Here is a 22,911-nt window from a genome sequence, read left to right as displayed (position 1 = left end):
TCCGATCGAATTAAAAAACCAATTATTTTATTTTTATTTTTTCATTTTTTTATTTATTTCATAGATACATAGATACATCCATAGATACATAGATACATTCATAGATACATAGATAATTCATAGATACATATTTATTTCATAGATATGTACATTTACTATATGTATTACGGCTCTTTAGGCATGGCCTGTGTTGAGCAGAAATACTAACATGTTAATACAATTTTTATTAAAAAAAAAAATTAAATTATTTCTTCTTTACAAGCAGTCAATAATTATTATATTTCATTTATTTGTTGAATATGTACTACTTCTTCTTCTTCTGTGCGTGTCACGACGGGTCCCCCTGATGTCGACTAAAACTTGAGAGTAATTAATTATCCTTGTCTTGGGCAGCTGTAAACAACGCCTCGACGGTTCTGATCCCCATCCAATTTCGTATATTACTTATGTACAAACATATGTTTATTCATTTATAAATTCATAAACATAATTAACATATTATTTTTATGCAGAGACCCACAAAGCCACCTTACATGTCTTGTCGGTGGAGTTATTTTTACATTCGTTTTTTTTATATATTTATTAATCTATTTAAACATAATGGATACAAAAAATTAAAGAAATAAAATCGATTTTACAGTTTTTACAATATCAAATCTTGATCGCATATTTTAATTTTCTTATTGTGATTTGCATAAAAATTAATCTCTTTCGCATTTGAAAGCTTTGACTGGGATGACGCTATTTTATCTTAGTCGTGAGCACATTTATTTAAGTGATGCATAAAACATTTAGACAGTACTGACAAAAACACGGTAAAACAAGTAAAACGTTGCATCATACAAACTGGAATATTTAAAGCAATGAGCTTTTTGATATTAAGCCTTTACTGGAGGTCGTAAATTATTATAAAGCTTCGTGATTTGGAACGGGGTGTATAGAGTGGGGGAAAGTGTTGTAATCGAAACCCTTTCTATTGTTTAAACTTCCTGTAGTCCTAGTATTCTGCTTCAACTAACTACATCAATATGTATGAGAAATATTTCAAAGTCATCATAACCGATTATTCCGTAACAGAAATTACTTGGAAAGGAATTCGTTCGCATAACTTAGTTAACAGAATTCTCAACGAGAATTACAGAATACATTTTTTATTGTATTTCACGAAACACGTTTTTTCTAATATCTATAATGAGTTTAAAGAGAATATTTGGATTTTTAACCTTATAACTAGAGTTTATTCACTTTAATTATATTTAACCAGTAACCGGGTTTCACCGTTACCGATATCGTCATATTGGTGGGAGGCTAGACAATATTTTATGTAGGTAACCTAACACATGTTTCTACAATAAGGCAGAGGCTTAAATAATTATTTTTTTTTAAATTTTCTAACAAAATGTAATATATAAATGAATAAATTTAAAAGTGCATTATAAAAAAATAAGTATATTTAGAATATGGGTTCGAAGCAGAATTTCGTGTAAATTTTATTATTGAAATGGATTTTTGCAGCTATATTTAATCCATAAAACACAAAACTTATGAAAAAGTATAATAGCTGTTATATTGTATGATATTAAGACACAGTTTTTTTAATTAATAATTTAAATAACTACACATTTTGAATAAGATCAGATTGTGGTCCCATTGTTATTGTCGCGAGTAAGGGTTATATTTTCTACGCTCTTTTTATAAATAAAATTGTTTTTGTTTTGAAAAGAGAGAAAAAGAAAAGTTTCCACATACTCTCGGTCCATCGTATCCTCAATATCCCTTTACGATGAACACAATAACACTAAAAAATTTAGTTCAAACAAACAAGCGTGTTTTGCAAACAAATATTGGTTTCGATTTGACCGCAACCGTGGATTGCTTTAAACAATCCCCCGACACATAAATTCATCCGACAATACGTATTTTCATATGCGACATAAAACATACCTATATAATACGAGATATATATTGTGGGTATGTGTACAATACATGTTTAGCCGCGAAACGTAAACTGACATAATTACGAGTCGATTGTCAGCAGAGAGAATTTAATGTCTGAACACGTGATCTTATCAATAAGTAAATTGAAATAATATTATTGAATTAAGTTAGTTATATTATCATTATTTAAGATATATTGTATATAACCATAGCTATGAATTATTCAGTACAATAATAATAATAAAATAATAAAACCCTTATCAGCACCTCAACGGTGCATAGGGCACTGCTTTATATAAACGCAGTGTTATCTTGATCGTTTACACATGAAGGAAAGGTGATCAGCCCTCCGTTTCAGGTACCAGTCCAGGGTAATATTGAATAAATATTACAGTGAAAAAATCACTTATATTTATTTGACCCCCCTGGGAATCGAACCCGGGACCTTCAGAACGGTAGCCGAGCATGCTAACCATTAATTACACTACGGAGGCGGACTAAACATTCAGTACAAAGCGTTTCATAAAAGCGAATCTGGCGTCTCGAGTTCGATCCACCCTAATTGCAAAATAATTTCAAGAAAGATTTATTTTCAATTGGTCTGGGTGTGTGCCATGTATTTTCGCACATTTTGCCTTCCCTATCTTTACTATCCTACCTGAATACAAGCCTCTAAAAGTAGAGGCTTTACGGGTCATTTCTTTTAAAAAATACATCTCAACAAGGATAAAATAGAATATGGGCGTCAAGGCATTTACAGGGCTTACGACAATCATAGACTTGGTTAAGTGATAATTTTAAACACGTGTAACATTCACAAATTCTACCAATGATTGACAATAACTCTTGAAACTCCTGGATATATTGATCAAACTCGTAACACAGTATATGTGAGTTCATAACCGTCACCTACGTTGGAATAAGGAAAGCTTTGGTTAAGCAGACTCTTTTCATATCGCTCACTCCATTCAAGAACGTCATAAATCAAAAAACTTGATTTTTCAGGAGAACGTTTTTAAAGTTTAAAAAGAAATCACAATGTATTAAAAATAAACATCAAGCCACTTATTGAATTTTTTACTGTGCAACAGATCTTTTTAGGTAAAACCTGAAGGTTTTTTCTCCATTTGAAAAATATTTAGTACATTTTAAAAAATCATTAAACAATACCTTTTCTTCAAAATGCAAAAACAACATTTTCTGCCCTGTAGCGGGTAAATATTAAGTTTAAAATATGCCACTTTTGCTGGTATATAGTACATTTTCTGGGCATTCCGAAAACATGCACAACTCAAAATTCACGATTTTTGATTTATGACGTTCTTGAAAGGAGTGAGCGATACGTATGCAAGGTCCGAATCTTTACATTAACATACTTGAGCGCCGCCTAAAAAGATGATTAAAAAAATTATGCTTCTTATAATATGACCAGTAACTTTATTTACAACATTTTGATCGTTCCCGAATACTACTTTTGAAATCTGGATTATATCCGCTTAGGAGTTATTTTATACATCATGATTTCACTTTTATTTCGATTGTTTATTTCGTATATTTTATTTTTTGTATTTTCATATCTATAATGTAAATCTATTTAAAGTGTAAATGTATATCTATAATATAATATAATTTATAATAAATATAATACATATAATATATATAAATATATAATAAATAATAATAAATACAATATATAATAAATATAATACACCAGTCTGATGATGTCGGTAACGACGAAACCCGGTCGCTGGTCAAATAAAAAAATGGAAAAGCTAAAAATATTGGTTTTAATCTAATAATAAAGTATATCTATAATATTATAGATATAAAATTTATTTATAATATGATGTTTAATTTTAGGTCATGTTTATATGTCAAATTCAACATTTACAAATGATCGTAAAAATAGAAGGCGTTAGCCAAATAAATGTTCAGAGTTGAATTTGACGTTTTGTATAACCAGTATAAAAAATCGAATTGGTCCTATTCTTTGTCGTGATGTAGAAATTATACTACTTAACTGTTTTTCATGATCATGTTTTATAATGCTTTTAAAAGGTCAATAGGCTTATTCCGCTAGAAAGCCTTTTTTCAAGCAACATTGCTCTTATTTTAGGATTGTAATTTATTTTATTCAATAAAATCATTAAATGAAGGACATTTTTGTAATCTGGTCCAAGGTTCAAATTATACTTATAAATACAGCTATGTTTAACAAATAAACAATAATTATTGACCTTATTAGTCGGTTCTATTATTACAAACCAGAGTTACAAATTTAATTTATTACTAGTCAACTAACTTCCTTATATTATTAAATTATTATTTCCGGAGAAAAAAATCTGAAAGCAAATTAACATCCTTTATATTTATTTGTATATTTAAAGATTTGGCGATTAATTTGTAGAACTCCACTTTAATTTATAAATTAAATGTTAAAATCACACACTGATTTTGTGCATCTACTAAATTGTATTTTATTTTTAAAAAATACATAAACCTAAATTTTGTGAAAATTATTTTGCCTTGTTGCGGCATTTTCAAACAAATGTATTCAAAATAATAAATCTATACACAAGAAATGACGAAACAAGCTAATCGTTGTAATTTTAAACATGAAAAATGAGTCGGAAATCAAGGCAAAAAGTAAAAAATAAAACAAACAAAAAAAATAGGAAAAGATTTAAAATAAGGAAGAGTGAAATGAAAATAAATTAACCGGTCAAATTATAAGCTTAAAAAAATACAGTGAATATGATATTTGTTAATAAAGTTACTGGTCAAATTATAAGCAGAAAATAATAAAATAAAAATTAGTAAAACTAAGTAAAATAAAAATTGGATAGTTACATTCAGAGTATGAAATCACCAATTTATATGAATTTGATACTTTGAAGAAATTCATTGATACACCTGAACATTCGTCCGACAAATGTCTATAATATACTCTTGCAAACCATCTTGGTAAATCGCATAGACGCACATATACATACAATATAAACAATAAATAAATAAATATGGATATACACAAACACATCTGTGTGTGTGTGTGTGTGTGTGTGTTTGTGGGCGTGTACTCACTTCATTTAAAAAAGCACTGATTTTTTTTTTTTCAAAAACGCTTTTCAATAAATTAGCATTGTTTGAAATGAAACTTATCATAAAAATCTAATCCTACAAATTGCTTATGACGCGCGAACTACTAAACAACAACTGATAATAAAATAGGATTAGTGATTTTATCGCGGTAATTTAGTAATTTAGCTTACGCGATTAGGTACTAAGATACTATTTGTTTCTAATATATTGCTAGGAACGTTCCTATTGGCGCTTAGGCAAACAACGCCTTCTCTCAAAATATTATCTGTAGTATTACGAAATTAATCGTTTAAGACCTGATTTGAAAATAGATATTTTTTGTATATTATTTCGAGAAATAAAAATACTTTGTGTTTTGATTCACTCACATTTTTATTAACCAACTAGTTTCGGCAACAACCTGTTGCCCTCTTCAGGGTTTAATTTATGACTTTAAGCCCTGAAGAGGGCAACATGTTGTTGCCGAAACTAGTTAGTTAATAAAAATGTGAGTGGATCAAAACACAAAGTATTTTTATTTCTCCAAAATATATATTAATATGATCCACAAAGTTAATGCTTTCAATATTCAAAACAACATATTTTTTTTGTTAATTGCGGTTTTGTAGAAACTGAAATAAATAAATTTAATTATTATCAAAAATATTATTTTAGGGATACTTCAGATAAAGACATAGTGCATGTCTATTCCTGATGAAGACAGGGTCTTTTTTGGAACCGGTTGGAGAAAAGTACTAAAAATAAAAGTGGTTAAAAATAAAAACATATTCAAACATATTACATAGGTACATATGTAAGTCATATAAATAATATTCCCGATGAGTAATTTACATTACTCATTTTAGGACATAGGATTGAGGTTAACAAGACTGAAACACAAATAAGGAAGGTGTCGGGTTGTGGTCCCGTGGTTAGTGTCGTGGACTTCAGAGTCAGAGTTTCTCGGTTCGAACCCACTCTACCACAATTTGATACCTATTTCTAATAATGAGCCGCTTAGGCTCACAGAAATAGTATGAAATGGAAGTATTTTTCAAAAAAATAAAAAACACAAATACTTCTCTTTTAACTACAAGTACTTCTCTTTTAACAAACTAAAAAAAATGTTAACAAAACTCATTCAGGGCAAAATATAAAACTATAAACGGGTAAAGTAAACAGGCATATAAAAAAAAACTAATGTGAAAGAAACTAAGAAGCATGTTCAAAGGAAACAAATGAGAAAATATAACTTACCACTAACGCAAATATCTTTCAAAAGTATTTTATCAGTTCACTCATTTCGGATTCCTGACTGAGTTTTATTTTACATATCGCTCACTCCTTTCAACAACGTCATCTATCAAAAATCGTCAATTTTCATTTGTGCATGTTTTCGGAATGCCCAGAAAATGTACTATATCCCAGCAAAAGCGGGATATTTTTAACTTAATATTTACCCGCTACAGGGCAGAAAGTGTTGTTTTTGCATTTTGAAGAAAAGGTATTGTTTAATTTTTTTTAAATATACTTAACCTTCAGGTTTTACCTAAAAAGATCTGTTGCACAGTAAAAAGTTCAATAAGTGGCTTAATATTTATTTATAATACATTTTATTATATTTTTTAACTTTAAAAACGATCTCCTAAAATTCAAGTTTTTTGATGTATGAAGTTGTTGAAAGGAGTGAGCGATATGTCAAGCACCTGGTTAATTTAGGTACAGGCAATATATTGCTATGACCTTACTCCAAACTCGGTTGTGTTCATCGGCTTTTACATGTATTTTATTATGTCCTCGTGATGAATTTCTCTGCTAAAAATCGGTTTAGTGTTGCTTTAAACGTTATTTCATTTAGCACTTCATATTTGTGACTTGGTCAGCCTTGCAACAACTTAACGATTCCTCGTCTGATTCAGTGCCGAGGCATCCGAAGCAGGCATCGCATTACTCGGAAACAATGATCCGACGCGTTCACTTGGTCGGCTCCGCGACGTTGCGTTCGTCGTATTGTGGGGAAACCTTCGCAGCGGTTATCGGCCGATCCTAAAACCGCAATTTACAATATACGACCGAGAGTAAATATACGCAGAAATTCCTACCTTACAAACTGTTTTATTGCACACCACGTTGGATTGTTGAGTTGGTTACGGTAATATCAATATAACAGGTACCTAATCATTTCCAGATATCCGCTGATGCCGCGCAAATGGGACTTTTACTATGAACCATAATTATCGCGTAAATTCAGTTCTTAAGTTTAAAAACTCTTGGGTTTACGTCATCAATTGACACTAAATTGTAATTGCCAAATCCTCATTTTATGAAATCTTTGGGTTTAAATCATCACTTCCCACTAAATAGCCAGATACCAAATCCTCATTTTTGTGAAACATTTGGGTTCATTTTGAATTCAGACTTAATAGTAAATGTCGAATCCTCGTTTTTATGATACCTTTGGGTTTAAATCATCAATTCACATTAAATACTAAACGCCAAATCCCCATTTTTATGAAACCTTTGGGTTCAAATCATCAATTCACACTAAATAGTAAATGTCAAATCCCTATTTTAACGGAACTTTTGGGTTCAAATCATCAATCCACACCAAATGGTTTAATGGCAAATCCTCATTTTTATTCAACTTTTGAGTTAAATCATCAATTTGATTTGTGATTGGTAATCTGAAAGGTAGAGAGAAAAGGGAAGATCCTTACACGGTAGACCAATCAAGTTAAGACAGCAGCAGGCACCTAGGTGTTTGGAGCGCTTCGTGCAGTGCAGTCAAGGGATAACTGGAGAAGAGTTATTGCTTCGACAAGGGTCACAACCCTTAGTAATGAGGAGTAGGACGGAGAAGAAGAAAGAATATTGCCTGGAATTTCAAAGACGGGTATAAATAAACAATTCTGATGGTCTCCAAAGAGATCCCAGTGAAGAATTATTAATGTCAGTTAAATCCGAAAAGTGGCATGTATTAGTCATTTGCAGAAAGAAGGAAGACGTGATATCGGCAAAAGTCACTGCCCTGGCTTCATGATTTAAGCAACTGAACTGGAGTCCAGGAGTTGTTCATGTTAGAGTAGGACAGGTTGTTCCTCACAGGGATCATTAACTAGAAAACAAACAGGGCCCAAACAAATCAAATTCAAATCAAAATTCTTATTTTAGTATGTTGTTTGATTGGGATTTACAAGGGCAGCCTCTTTCGTTAGCTTGTTTTTTTTACACACCGCGAAGATTCGCCAGAATGTAGGGCGTTTTAGGGATGGACCGCGTTCAATGGGCTCTCATTCATTATAATATGTTTGCAAAATACCGCCTCATTTCAAAGCGCAAGCATTAAAGTTTTTAACAAATGAAGTCGTTCAAAAACAGGTTAAGGCAGAGAACTGAAAATGTAATATTGGCAATGATTTACAGGCTATTTGGTTCATACATGCTCATGCTAAACACAATTAAAGATAAAATGATTAGTACTGTACAATCAACCTATCAAAATTCAAGTCAATTCACGATGAAAAATCATTATACCGTGATTATTTTTACAAAAATTCAAGTCGAATTCATGATGAAAGATCATTACAAAAAAGACCATGATTATTTTACATTGAAATTTGAAATACACGTTGAAGAATGTTATTTTAATTGAAAAATAATTGGTAAAAAATCAGTAAGTACCCATCTTCCTAATAACACAAATCCTCAACCACTCACAAAAAGGTATTGATTAATTAAAAATTAAATTAAATTAAATTAAATTTATCTACATTACGTAAACATTGATAATGCCTTTGGAAACCACTCTAAAATTATTTGTATATTAAAAAGAAGTTAATACAAAAGTTGTAAGATTCTTTAAGATTCAAGTATTATTCACCCTTAAATAGTTGAAAAATTGCTATTTTTTGAAAATGGTTTCTACTTTTGGGACATTGGACGTTTTGGAATGTTGAAAATAATAATTTTATAGGATAGGTTTTTTTTATTAAAAATAACTTCATAGGGTTCAAGACGTTGTTATAAGTCCCCCCCCCCCATCAAACAATGCCATACTGTAGTCAGATAAACGTAGAAAGTATAGATATCTTTCAAGTTGTACAAAACATGTTGTACAAAAATATGGTCTAAGAATTCAACATGTACATGGATATGGTTTAAGAATTATACCTCTACCGCTTAAAAAGTCGAAAAGCCTTTTCTAACATATTTTTTACGCATTCTGTCGAAGCCGGCTAATAAAGTTATTAAAATTCCTCCGAACTACAGGTCTATTAAATCAATTTGCAGAAACACCAATAAATCACGCGCCGAATGCATAATACCATCCCAAAATCCTTTTAAAATTTTAAACGTCTATCTCCGGAAAGCAAGCCCTATTAATTGCGGTCGATAAATTACGCCAAAAAATATTGTATACGTGTGGCAAAAGGCGCCTGTCGTTATAAATCTCAAACCACAGACATTGCCCATAGAGTATTGTTGCAGTAGGAAAAAACATAATAGACCATAGTGTACAGGAGACCACACAATTTCAGTTTTTAACAAACCCGGCGAAGGTATCATAATTGGGTAGCCCGGCGTACGGTAACCATTATTCACCATCGGAAACGGAACGGAACTTTAAATTATCAAAGGTTGCACTTTTTACTTAAACTTGGTTACAATTAAATTGAAGAAATCTGTCCACGTGTGATTTATTTTCAAAGATACACATATTCAAAGTGATACATAGTTTTATAAATGGTTTTTTTTTCATCACATATCTACCTAATTATGTATTTTTTGCATCGCACTATCTCTATCGTATGTTTATTCTCTGATGTCATCTCTATCAGTTTATGCAATTACATATTATTATTATTATTATATTATCTTTTTTGTTGACTTTTCACGTGTCGGTCGAAATTCTGACTAAATTAAATGATTAACTATGAGATCAATTTTCCTTTTTAAAAATGATTTATTCCTTTTCCCCTTTTCCTCTCTCCCGTCCCTCTTTTAGGTATATTTTTCTCAAATTTACAATTGTGGAATTTTGTAACTAGACTAGAACAAGAAGTTTGAGTAACTCATTTAATGCAAATGACTATTCTATAAAATTCTCAAATAAAATAAAATTAATTAGAAATAAAAAAATTATAATGTTTTTAAAAAAGTTAGTGTGTGATATTTTTAATTATCTATCCTTTTTGTTGATACAAAAAAATCTTGGATCAAAATTTAAAAAAAAAATTGTAGTATTAAAAAGTATCTATTTCATTTTAAAGGGTGGACTCACTATAGAATATGAAATGGGTGGTCCTTATAACTTAACCCCTATCGAGTATTCGGTAACCCATCAAAATTCTCCTTTATTAAATTACTCTTTTTTTCGGTATACGAATCGATACCCAACGTTGGGATGTGAATTTTCAACTTATCGCATTATTTATTTATATTTAATATTTATCTCAAATATTTAAAATCACGATCTCGACACGGGACCAAATGTTTATTTATAAGAATGCCCATTAATTGATAAGGATATTAGCTGTATCTTTGAATCTAAAACGATAGCACGCTTATTTGATTTTCATGCAAACAAATGATCATAGTTTTTTTTTATATATATTTTTGCTTTGTATAAATATTTTCATGAGCGATGTTTTTTCACGGTCCCCTGTGTAGACATTTGTTTATATTTTTGCGATTGTATTTGAAGATTCAGTGATCTACATATAATGTATATTCGTATTATAACTGTTTAAAATTTCAAAATTTATTTTTTGTCTATAAATTTAAAAACCGTTAATTTTTCGTGTATGTAAATTCAACGACTTAATGGTGTATTCTCAAATTTACAATTCAGTATGCGTATCAATTTAGTCGTGCATGCGAGAAGCCACATGTGTTGTTCGCGCACATTTATTTTAGAGTCCAAATTGGATTTTGTTTTTTTTTTTATATTTATTGAAGAATATTTTTTATTCTTTTCAAAACCATATGTTTATTTCGACGAAAATCTTATTTTTAATACAAAACGATGTTTTAAGGGTTAGATCACAATCGTTTAACTCAGAATATACTCGGCCGCGCTGAAGGCTGCGCGTGTCTTCCCGCTATTTTTTTGTTTAATGTATATTGGATTTTTTTATTTTTAGAAAATACGAGAATAACTTGAAAAAATATCTTTATATATCTTTATTTATTTTGTCCGCCTCCGTAGTGTAATGGTCAGCACGCTCGGCTACCGTTCTGGAGGTCCCGGGTTCGATTCCCAAGGGGGGTAAAATAAATATAAAAGATTTTTTCACTGTAATATTTATTCAATATCACCATGGACTGGTACCTGAAGCGGAGGGCTGATCACCTTTCCTTCATGTGTAAACGATCAAGATAACACTGCGTTAATATGACACAGTGCCCTATGCACCATTGGGGTGCGGATAAGGGTTTTATTTTATTATTATTATATTTTATTTACTTCTTATTTTTTAATAAATGTTTTCTTTTCAAAACCATATGTTTATTTCGAAGATAAACTTTAGTTTTCAATGCAAAAACGGCGTTTTAAGCCAAAATAATAATCACGTTAAATGCTACCTTGGTTTAAATAAAATTAAGTTGTGGACTAGAGATTATCCCGCCTTAAAGCAATTCGTTGACCAAATATGTACTTAGCCATAAAGACACATTTGTTAGCCTCTTAATGTTGAAGTCACAGACCTTTATCCATCAATCTGTACAGAAATGTATCGATGACATATCGCCCAGATGACAATAATCTAAACGCCACCATTGTGCGCACGCGCTGCGATACCATAGATCAGCGATGGCGAACCTATGGCACGCGAATAAAGAGAAAAAAATTAAAGTGATTCTACAAAATAAAATTAAAAAATGAAAACCTATCGACTTATTCATGTGAATTATCATTTTCTTCAAGTAATCCAGACATTAAATCAGACATTAAAAGTAGACTAACAGACGAAAGTATGGTACTACTGCTTGTATTCTACTTAAAGCTACCAGCTATGAACCCGATATAAAAAAATGACATCTAGCATCCAATAACAAAAATCTCACTTATAATAAAGTTTTAAGAATTCTAATTTATTTAATAAGTCTATTTTTTATTTATTTTGCCATTAATAAGTACGTAATTATTTTTTAAGGTGTATTAATGCTTTTTACAATAAAAATCTGAAATAACACAAACATTTGATGCATTTTTATTCCCATAGCATGTGGCACGCAATAAATGATTATTTATATTTTTTTTAAATAGCACTCATACTCAAAAGGGTTCGCCATTACTTCCATAGAGTAATAATAATCTATAATTCAAAATATAATGTATGTTTTATAAAGCTCGTCGGATAAAAACTCTTGTTTGTATTCGTCATCTCACGAAGACCCTCTACGAGGATAGTGCTTTATCTTGATTGGAGAATTTTTATACAAAGGTTTTTCTGTCGGTTTGTTTTAATATACGATATTGCTTTGTAGAGAATGCACGTATCCAGACGTCTTATCTAATATATCAAAAACAATTCATAATAATGATATCGATTTTTTAAACAATACTCATTCGTAATACTATGTATGTATGCACAATCGATCGAACGCGACATATCGTAGTATTGATTTTTTTGTCCACCTCTTCAGTGTAATGATTAGCGCGTCTGGCTACCTGGAGGTCCCAGTTCCAATTTCACCACAAGACTAACGAATATCTCAATAAACAAATATAGTTAAATATGTTTTTGTTACGGGAAAACAGAGTGAGGATATATTATTCTAAAATAAATTGTTAATGAATGATGTTAAAAGATATTAAAAGTAAGGTGGATGAAAGGCAATTAAGATGGTATGGGTACATAGGACGAAGAGAACCTGAACATACTGTAAACCAGGCAATCGCCATGGATCTTCCTCGAAATACATCTAGAGGAAGACCAAAAAAATCATGGATACTACAGAAAGATAACATGATTCGAAGGCATGACCTAAGTGACGTTGTATATGATAGAAGTCCCTACAACCTGAGGACGAGGAGAGCTGACTCTAATAGTCTACAAAGACGATAAGGTCTACAAATGATGGAGCAAGGAAAAAGAATTCTTCTAGCACATATTCAGTTGCTTCGAGTCTTTATTATTCGAAGTGCGTGGATATATTGGCAAGTAAACGCATTACAATGGAAGGTATAAACGATTTTTACGCCTCATTAAATATTATACCAAGATATTCATGCCGTTAGGGTGGGTTTTTCCGTTAACCGCGTAGTTTAACCTTTACTACGAAATAGGGTTGCCAAAATTAAATAGTATTTTTCCATGAGAAAAATAAACAAGTAAAAAATAAAACTTACTAACTAACTAACCATCACGTCGCTTAGATATAGAGATAAGAACGCCACACGAATCTGTTTTTGCAAACAATCTTTGCGTTTTGCATATTCATGCATCTCTTCATACAAACCCGCCGATTATTCTGACTTTTGACCTGACCAAGTATTCTTACGACTTCTTCTCCTTCTATAACTAACGACATTCGTGTCATAAATTTGTGTAACTATTCTTTCTTCACTCATTCGATTCACGTGCCCAAACCATCTTATATACCTACTAAAATACACTTTTATTAAACACATTTCACAGACTGGACAAATATTTGAGTATTCTACTTCATATTCAAACCCTTATCCACACCTGATGGTGTATAGGGCACTGCATCATATAAACGCAGTGTTATCTTGATCTTTAACACATGAAGGAAAAATGATCAGCCCTCCGCTTCAGGTACCAGTCCAGGGTACTATTTAATAAATATTAGAGTGTAAAAATCACTTTCATTTATTTGACTTCCCCTCCCCGCCCTGGAAACCGAATCCGAGATCTCTAGTACGACAGCCGAGCGTGCTGACTATTACACTACGGAGGCGGATATAACAAATAACGATAATTAACCTAGAATTGCGATAATGTACAAACATAACATCTTTTTAACGTAAATTATTTTTACTTTTTTTTTTTTAAATGTTAGTAGTATTATTATATAACCACTCACTGAGATTTTTATGTCTACCGGTTTCGAGACGTACCCGTCTCTTCGTCAGGACAATCACTACCACAGCATGCTAACAATACTACCCTTATTATTTCCTAAAGCGTCAGTAGTTTGTTATGATATCGGATAATTCAGCATCCATTTTTTTTCAAATGCCACGTGTGAGATATGAATGAACCTTTCGAAAGCATGACCCTATCTATATATCATCGTCCAACAACCCTGCCCGTAGCGCAGGGGTCCATTATTCGATTCGACAAATTGTGCATTCTGCGCGCTCCAATGACTCTTTTGAATTCGCCTCTTCCTAATTCGGGCCCAACTAAAATCAGACACTGCACCAATTCGCGTGACAGGGCCAGCGCAGCGATCCGATTCGGTGCCATTTCCGAATTACGATTTCTACTGACCACGTGTCAAAATTATTACAGTTAACCCCCCTATAACGTTGAGTTTAGGTACCGCGTTATCGGAGGGAATGTTATAGGGGATAAACATTTTAAACTGCATTTTAATTTAATAATGACTCTTTTTAGTCATTTCCACTGGTGTCGGGCTGTGGTCCCGTGGTTAGTGTCGCGGACTCTAGAGTCAGAGTTTCTGGGTTCGAATCCACTCAACCACATATTGATACCCATTTTTCATTTTAAAAAAATATTGTTTTATAATTTTATTTGGAAATTTGACAGAACAGTGACATAAATGCATGTACATGAATGATTAGCAAAAAACAGGTATTTACAAAATTCCAGTTATAAAATTTCACATATGTAATTTAATATAAATACCTGGAAGAGGGGCGGGAGGGAGGAAAAGGGGAAAAGGGAAAGATCAAAGCTCAAGTCCAAGACAAATTATTGATAATGTGGACACACTACGATATGACTATCGACTTACTATGTAAGCGATTGCAGCTCTGAAATCATAATGAGCCCTTAGCCTCACAGAAATAGTACGAAATTCAAGTATTTTGTAAATAATAAAAACGAAAATATTTTACAAAACGCCCTTTAATAATTTCTCCTATAACGTCTTATCTATCTCAACGTTATAGGGGGGTTCACTGTACTGCGTATTCAAAGCAAATGGTGAAGAGGGTCGCCTCCGGAAAAGAGATGAATGGGGAATTGCACCATCGTTTCTTCCAAACCGTTAACCTAGTAAATGTTTCCACACTTTATACGATATTAACATGTGTGGTGATAAAACCGCATGTAGATTTAGTACGAGCTCAGCGGGCGTAAGCATATCTGATGTTATTCAATGCGATTGAATTCTGTTCTCTCGGCGCTTATGAATTATTCAATCAATATTTTTTACCGAAACCTTAATAAATTGGATCGTTTAATATATTGCATAATCAGCATGCATATCGAGTTTCCCAAAGCGGTGGATACATAATTTACGACACGTACTTTGTAAATTATATTATATAAAACCTTAGCAATATTGGGATTCAGATATTCAATAAAAAAAATATTCTCGTATCTTTTTGTATTAGGAAACAAAGCAGAAAAACAAGATTCTCATAAATTAGATTTTTTGCTGTTGTAATAGCTCGCGAATGTAACACCCTGGATAATTATTTATATAATTCTTAATGCTTTTTTTCATAAATATTTTATTAATAAATTTACTTGAGTTTATATTGTTTGGTGTCCTTAAATCCCCTTATATATTATAAATATGACAATTTCTCGAGATGTGGTATTTTTCCCCCTTTTCAAACTCAAATGGTGAATACGACACTAAAGCCATCAATGTGGTGTACACTAGATCTTCAATTTTAAAAGGTAAATAGCACTGGGCCCAAAATTCCTGGATATATGTAGGTGAGGAATATATTTGATGAAATACTGGTGATGTTCATGAAGGATATTAGCGCTTTTTTTGAAATAATGGACAAAGTAAAATAAATATATTATACGCCGCTTCCCCGCAGGGGTTGCAGAGAGAATGGAACGCCACACCACTCTGTCTTTGCAAACATTCTTCGCCTCTTCCACGTTCATGCATTTCCTCATACATACCCGCCGATTATTACGCCTCCTAACCTGACCACTTTCAAGTATTTAGCATACCTGATTGTACCATGTTTTTCTCGGTCTTCCTCTGCCTCAAGAGGTAACTCGTTACTCTAAAATATATATTGATGTCCATGTATGTATTATGAAAAATGTAAACTTTTTGTTAATAAATATGGACGGCTAAGAAAGACTTCGGCACGATCGAACCAATCGGAAACTAAAATATTGTGTCAAAATTCGGCATGAATGAATAGATGTATGGTTATAGACTAAGCAAGCAGTGTATATCAGGCGATCTATCCTCTTGGCCTACCCCTACAGAGAAACGGCGTTAATGGAGAAGTATAAGTGGATACATATAAAACTTAACCACTAACCAACCAATCATCACACCGCTTCCCCGCAGGGGTTGGCAGAGAGAATAGAACGCCACACCACGTTTGATTTAAACAAATTTTAAAATTTAAAATTGGTAAGTCGACCGAATATTTTATTCATCTTGGCATTGCGTGGATGTAACAAATTATAATGGACTATATTAATTATCATATCTTCATTATCAGCAGAGCAATTATTATTGTTACTCTGATAATATGAAGCATGTTATCATTATATTAATACAATACCTACGACTTTTCCTCGTAATGTGACAATTGCCGTGTATAAAATAGCAGGTACTAATATTATTTTAAGCAAAATGGACAAGTATTACACAATTTATTAGTTTTACGTTATTAGCCTCGTTTTCCTTCTGTGTCATGTATAAAATTAACGAACAACATTTAAAAGAAACATTTAAATACTTAAATTATTATTAGACATGCTCTTCTTCTTTTTCTGCTTGGTGTAGGCCTTGTGGTTTGTTTTGAAGAGGGATTAGCCTCCTGCGATGTTGATTTCCAGCTATTGATCCATCTCTTTGATGGTCTGCCCGGGAGTCGTCTACCATGGGGTTGGCCGTACAGTCCGATGTGGAGGGAGTCTGGATGGTTCCATTCTCCTCACATGCGCATACCATTGTCTCCTTCGTTGCCTTCCCCACCTAACGACATCTTCGATCTCGCATATTTCCCTGATCCTGGCGTTTCACAATCTATCTCGAAGACTCTTGCTAGATATGCTTCTTAGAGAATTCATTTCTGACACTCTAAGCGCGTTTTTTGTGCCAACGTTGTCCGCTCTACTTTCAATCCCATACGTCATGATGGGTCGGACACAAGTTGTGTAAATCTTGATTTTGCTGCCGATCTTCATTAGACATGTAATAACTAAGTATATGTTATTTATTATAATGCATATGTATATATATATATATATACATATATATATATATATATATATATATATATATATATATATATATATATATATATATATATATATATATATATATATATATATATATATATATATATATATATATATATATATATATATATATATATATATATATATATATATATATATATATATATATATATATATATATATATATATATATTAATGAGTTTAATACAAGTATTTTAAAAAAATTTAATCAACATGTCATTCCACAAAGTTAATGCCGAATCAATAAAGAATAAAATTAGGTAAAGTGTGTTGAGATGGTTCGGGCATGTGAATTGAATAAGTGAAGACAGAATAGTTAAACAAATTTATGAAGCAAATATCTGTGGTAATAAAATGAGAGTAAGACCGAGGAAAACTTGGCATTTTCAAGTATTTCAAATATTTGAATGTTTCAATATCGTGCTACCTACCTACTAACCATTTTTTTTTCAAAATGACTACCAATTATATACACCTTAAATTGTCACTCTGATTTGTCGTCAAGTAATTAGAATAAATATATTTTTAATAACCTGTCTATTCGAATTTGATTGAGCGTATTTCAAAAATAGTACTCGTATCAAGACATTGTAAGCTAAGCCCTTTTGATGGATGAAGTTTGATGTATGCCAATCTATAATTGTTATTTTATACGTGGAACTAAGAAGAATTCCAAAAGCATTATAATAGCTAACTAAACTAACCATCACACCACTTTCCCGCAGTGGTAGGCAGAGAGAATAGAACGTCCTGAAATATATCCTTGCCAACAATCTTCGCCACTTCCACATTCATTCATCTCCTCAAACATACCCCTGACCACTTTCAAGCTTTTGAAATATTTGATAATGCATAGTATTCTTTGGTCTTCTTCTACATTAATTACCAACAATATATATGTATTTACTTTACAATGTCACAAATAAAGACATTGAATTGTCAATATTTATGTTATTGAAAAATATTTTGTTTTATTTTTCAAATATTAAAAAGTTAAAACATTATTTCCAAAAATTCCATAAATTGGAGAGAATGATAATACTATCAATTATGATTGTACAGAGAATTGTGAATTTTTAAAATAATATCATGAATCACTCGTCGAATGAAATGGCCGGTAGTATTTAATTATTTTGTTTAATTTTTTTTTAATACAATAGCATAGAATTCTCTACTCTTATCGTTGTTTTTTATATACATTAATTTTTCCTGATTATTATTGAAGAATTAATTTATACATGCCGTAATTATTTTATGTTTTTAGTTTTAAAAAAATGCTTTGTGGATGGATTATTAACATTATATCACTTTAATTCTAAAACTTTGGAAATTTAAAGGTTAACACAATCAAAAAAATAATACAATATATATATATATATATATATATATATATATATATATATATATATATATATATATATATATATATATATATATATATATATATATATATATATATATATATATATATATATATATATATATATATATATATTTATTCAATTTATTTATTGTTTATGTCCGCCTTCATGGTGTAGTGGCAAATCCATTTGACTACCACGCTAAAGATGAAGGGGGGTTGAAAATAAAATATTTGTATTATTTTCAACCCTCTAATAATTATTTTATATTACCCTGGACTGGTACCTGAAGAGCAGGACTGAAATATAACAGACCATCAAATTAATGTTGTAATAATTTACGCAATGCTCTAAGCACCATTGGGTCAGTAGTAGTAACTTATTAATAACTTAAACTTATTTTCAATAAATCCAAGATTTTTATAGATATCACAAAAGAGAAAAGTTATCATTGAAATCTGACTATACAAAACTTCAAGCAATCAAATAATTTTCACAAACTAATTCACTTCTGTTGAATACAAGGCTGAGATAAGCATTATCGATAAAATTAAGAAAGGGGTGTCCAGATGCTTTGGACATGTGGAACGAATGAGCGAGAAAATAATAGTGTAAAAAAATCTGGTGCATGTAGTTTGAAATAGAACCACAGGGAGACAGAGAAATACTTGTCGTGATAAAGTACTTACAATAAAATACTTAAAAGTGGACACGTCAAAATAATCCGTAGGTGTATATGAAGAGATGCATGAATGTGGCAGAGGCAAAAAATGTTTACAATGTCGGAGTAGTGTCATGTTTTATTCTCTCTGCCCACGCCTGCGGAGAAGCAGCGTGATGGTCAGTTAGTTAGTTCAATTTTGAAAGAAAACATAAAGATAAGTTTTCATATACTGTGGGTTCAAAGTATCCTCAATATTCCTTAAACGCTGAACACAAGAACACTAAACGTATACTGAAAATATTCAGTTCAAACAAACAACCGTATTTTGCAGAGAGAGTGGTGATACGTTCTATTCTCTCTGCCTACCAATACGGATAGCGGTGTGATGATTAGTAAGTTAGTTGTTTTTAAATGAGTTTTGAGTTAACATATTACCTACTTACAAACGCCTGTTTTAAGAAGCAGTCGCGTACCAAAAATTGCCAGTATGTGTAATCCGAACATGCAATTTGTCAAGATTTTTTTTCAAAAATATTGTATTGGGCTTGGACATGACATCAATGAATTTGACACACTTGAGCCAACCGGATTATACTCGAAGATTAAAAATGCCAATATTACATACAATACATGCATGTCTAGAGTACACACTGATAACCAGACGTAAGCAGATTAAAATAATAAATGCATAATACAGGATGGCGCAAAGTTAATCACGCTATCGGAATTTTTTTTAGTTTTTTTAAATGGTGTCGTTCGTCAATCATATTGGACATTTGTAAACTAGACAGCTGTAGTATACAAACAAATTCAACAAATCATCCAGTTTTTGATAACTTTTTTTTTATTTTATTAATTTATTATTTATTTATTTGGAAAATTAACAGAACATTTACATAAATATATTAACGTTAACGAGTAACACACAACAGGCATTTGTTCCATTCTAGTTACAAAATTTCACTTTTTAATTCAATATAAATACCTGCATTTTTGCAGTTGAAGTGAAAATTTCCTTGCATCTTTCGACAGGGTGTTTAATTTTGTACCACCTTGTACAATTTGTAAATAAAAACACTAGTTTTTTGTAGCATTTTTTTATTTATGATTTATTTTACTCTTGAAACTTGTTTTAGCACATAATAAATGCAAATATTCCAGTTTTTTATCCTTTATCAATCAATGAACATCTGTGTGATATGACTTTTTTTTAACACTTTGGTGGTTTTAAGGCCCAACATCCGTTTAATCGCAACTTTTTTTTCTTTTAACCTAGGTGACATTTTACGTAATTGAATATTTGTCTTCAAATACTGTTTTTGAATTAAACAAAATGAGTTTTTCTTCAAAATAAATGCATGGTTTTGAAAATAAAAGAGTAATATAAATGTAAGGAGTTGAAAATAAAACATCAAAATATTTGGACAGAATGTGTTCTCAAAAACAAAAAAGATAATTTATTCCAAAAAAAGTTTTCTCTCTCCGGCATATAATTCGACAATTTGATTTCAAAAACTTCACATGGAAATAATGTAAACCGATGAAGATAATACCAATCGGGTAATCGAAAAAGTAACAGTATAAGTTTAAAATTAACAGTAAAAGTATTCATTTCTCACATCTCTACGACTTGAACTCAATCATTTATTTTTCTCATTTTTTAGAAGATGATCAATGAATTAAAATATCTTATAAAAAGAGAAGAAATTAATAAAAGCTTAAATTAATCTCTATGCGTCCGATATTAATTTTAACTTTACGCACAAAACATACGACAAATCTAGGATTCTGTATTATATTTTACATACCAAGATTACATTTTGAAATTGAAATTTTCACCCTAAGACGATTAATTACATCTTTAAGAGTGTAAAAGTGGCATATTAATTTTGGGATTCAAATCAGGGCCTTCTTAGTTTGAAAGAAAAAATCCATCATAATGCGAACCTCTCAATCATACTTCATCCAATTTCGTTATCTCGCATACAATAAATTCTCAAATCGTTTATGTACAGCAGCTCGGATCAGCTCATCTCTTTGTACTTAATCATGTTTATAACCGGTAATAATAGGGCGGTTTCCAATACACGAGTAATTAGGGAAACAGCTTTACGTGACGCAATAACAATTCACCCTTAAAACGTTTCCATTGCAGGACAGGATCGAGGCGACAAACATCAAAATATACCACAGTACGTTATCTATTTTAAGGGATATTCTCAAGGAGTGTTTACATTAAAATCACCCTAACTTAAAACCTTAAATTACAAATATTAAAACGTTTCCATTGCAGGACAGGATCGAGGCGACAAATAACATCAAAATATACCACAGTACGTTATTTATTTTAAGGGATATTCTCAAGGTTTACATTAAAATCACCGTAACTTAAAACCTTAAATTACAAATATTCTCAACAAATTTTAAAATATGTACAATACAACAGATAAAAAAATATATAAGACAGGACACAGTGTAATGTGGAAAAGATAATAATATTTTTATTGATTCGGCAGTCACTTTGTGGTAATATCTTTACATTTTAATTTAGGTTTTAATGGTATATACCACTTAGGACACAACTCTACATATGGTCTATAACTTCCCACACATTTTGCCTTTTTTAACCTGCTGGCTTCAATAATTTCATTAATTAATTCGGCAGTCACTTTGTGGGAATATCTTTCCATTTTTAATTAATGTTTTACTTAGTAAATACCACATTGAAAAATAGTGGTATTTACTACGTAAAACTTAAATTAAAAATTGATTATCATATTGTTTCGTCTTTAAAAAGAGTACAGAAACATGAATGTTTTCCATCCTAGAGGTAGTGCTTTAGATTTTTAATTATGTAATGTTTCTAAAATCATTATGACTTTAAATTATTAAAATCAAAAAATTAAACAATGAATGTAATATATAATCTGTAGTTTAATATAAAATAGTGTGATTGATACTTATGTTTGTAAAAATACATACCTTTCTTAAAAATGATCGTGACAATACCATGATTTTTACGTAATATCTCTTTGTATTTTTTTACTTTCAATGTATTGCGCAGTCATTGTTCAATTTTAAAAAAGTGTTTTTAAAAATTAATTGATATTCAAAATTCAATTAATCAAAGTTCAATAGAACTGTTAACGATACCACTATTTTTGTGGCTAAAAGTTTGTCTAAATATCAAGTGAAACTCATTTTTTAAAACTTAATAAAACATTGTACATTGTATTTGAAGAAGGCCATCATTCGTCTGAATACGGACCTGAAAAAAAATTACATTCTGAACGTAAGCTCACTTACTCATTCTAATGTCTTCATCTTGATATTTTTTATTTAAAAAAAGCAACTCTGTGTGTTGCAAATTTTACCATGTAATAAATTATTACCTACATCAATTCTCTCACGTTTTGTATGTTTATATTATAATATCAGTCTTTGCTCCAAAACCATTCAA

General features: G+C 30.9%; 1 protein-coding gene and 1 long non-coding RNA gene across 3 annotated transcripts in view; one reads left to right on the top strand and one right to left on the bottom strand.

The window, feature by feature from the left end:
- LOC148304460 (uncharacterized) overlaps positions 1 to 22,911 on the bottom strand; it is a 364,266-nt gene that overhangs the window by 255,944 nt on the left and 85,411 nt on the right. The window lies entirely within an intron of this gene.
- The window catches only part of ths (thisbe), a 150,820-nt gene that overhangs the window by 117,840 nt on the left and 10,069 nt on the right, over positions 1 to 22,911 (top strand). The gene's annotated exons all lie outside the window — the stretch shown is intronic.

The sequence above is a fragment of the Brachycentrus maculatus genome, unplaced genomic scaffold (assembly GCF_059751285.1).
Source record: "Brachycentrus maculatus isolate JH-2025_06_01 unplaced genomic scaffold, ASM5975128v1 h1tg000315l, whole genome shotgun sequence".
Lineage (NCBI taxonomy): Eukaryota > Metazoa > Arthropoda > Insecta > Trichoptera > Brachycentridae > Brachycentrus > Brachycentrus maculatus.
This window is presented reverse-complemented; position numbering and strand designations above follow the sequence as displayed.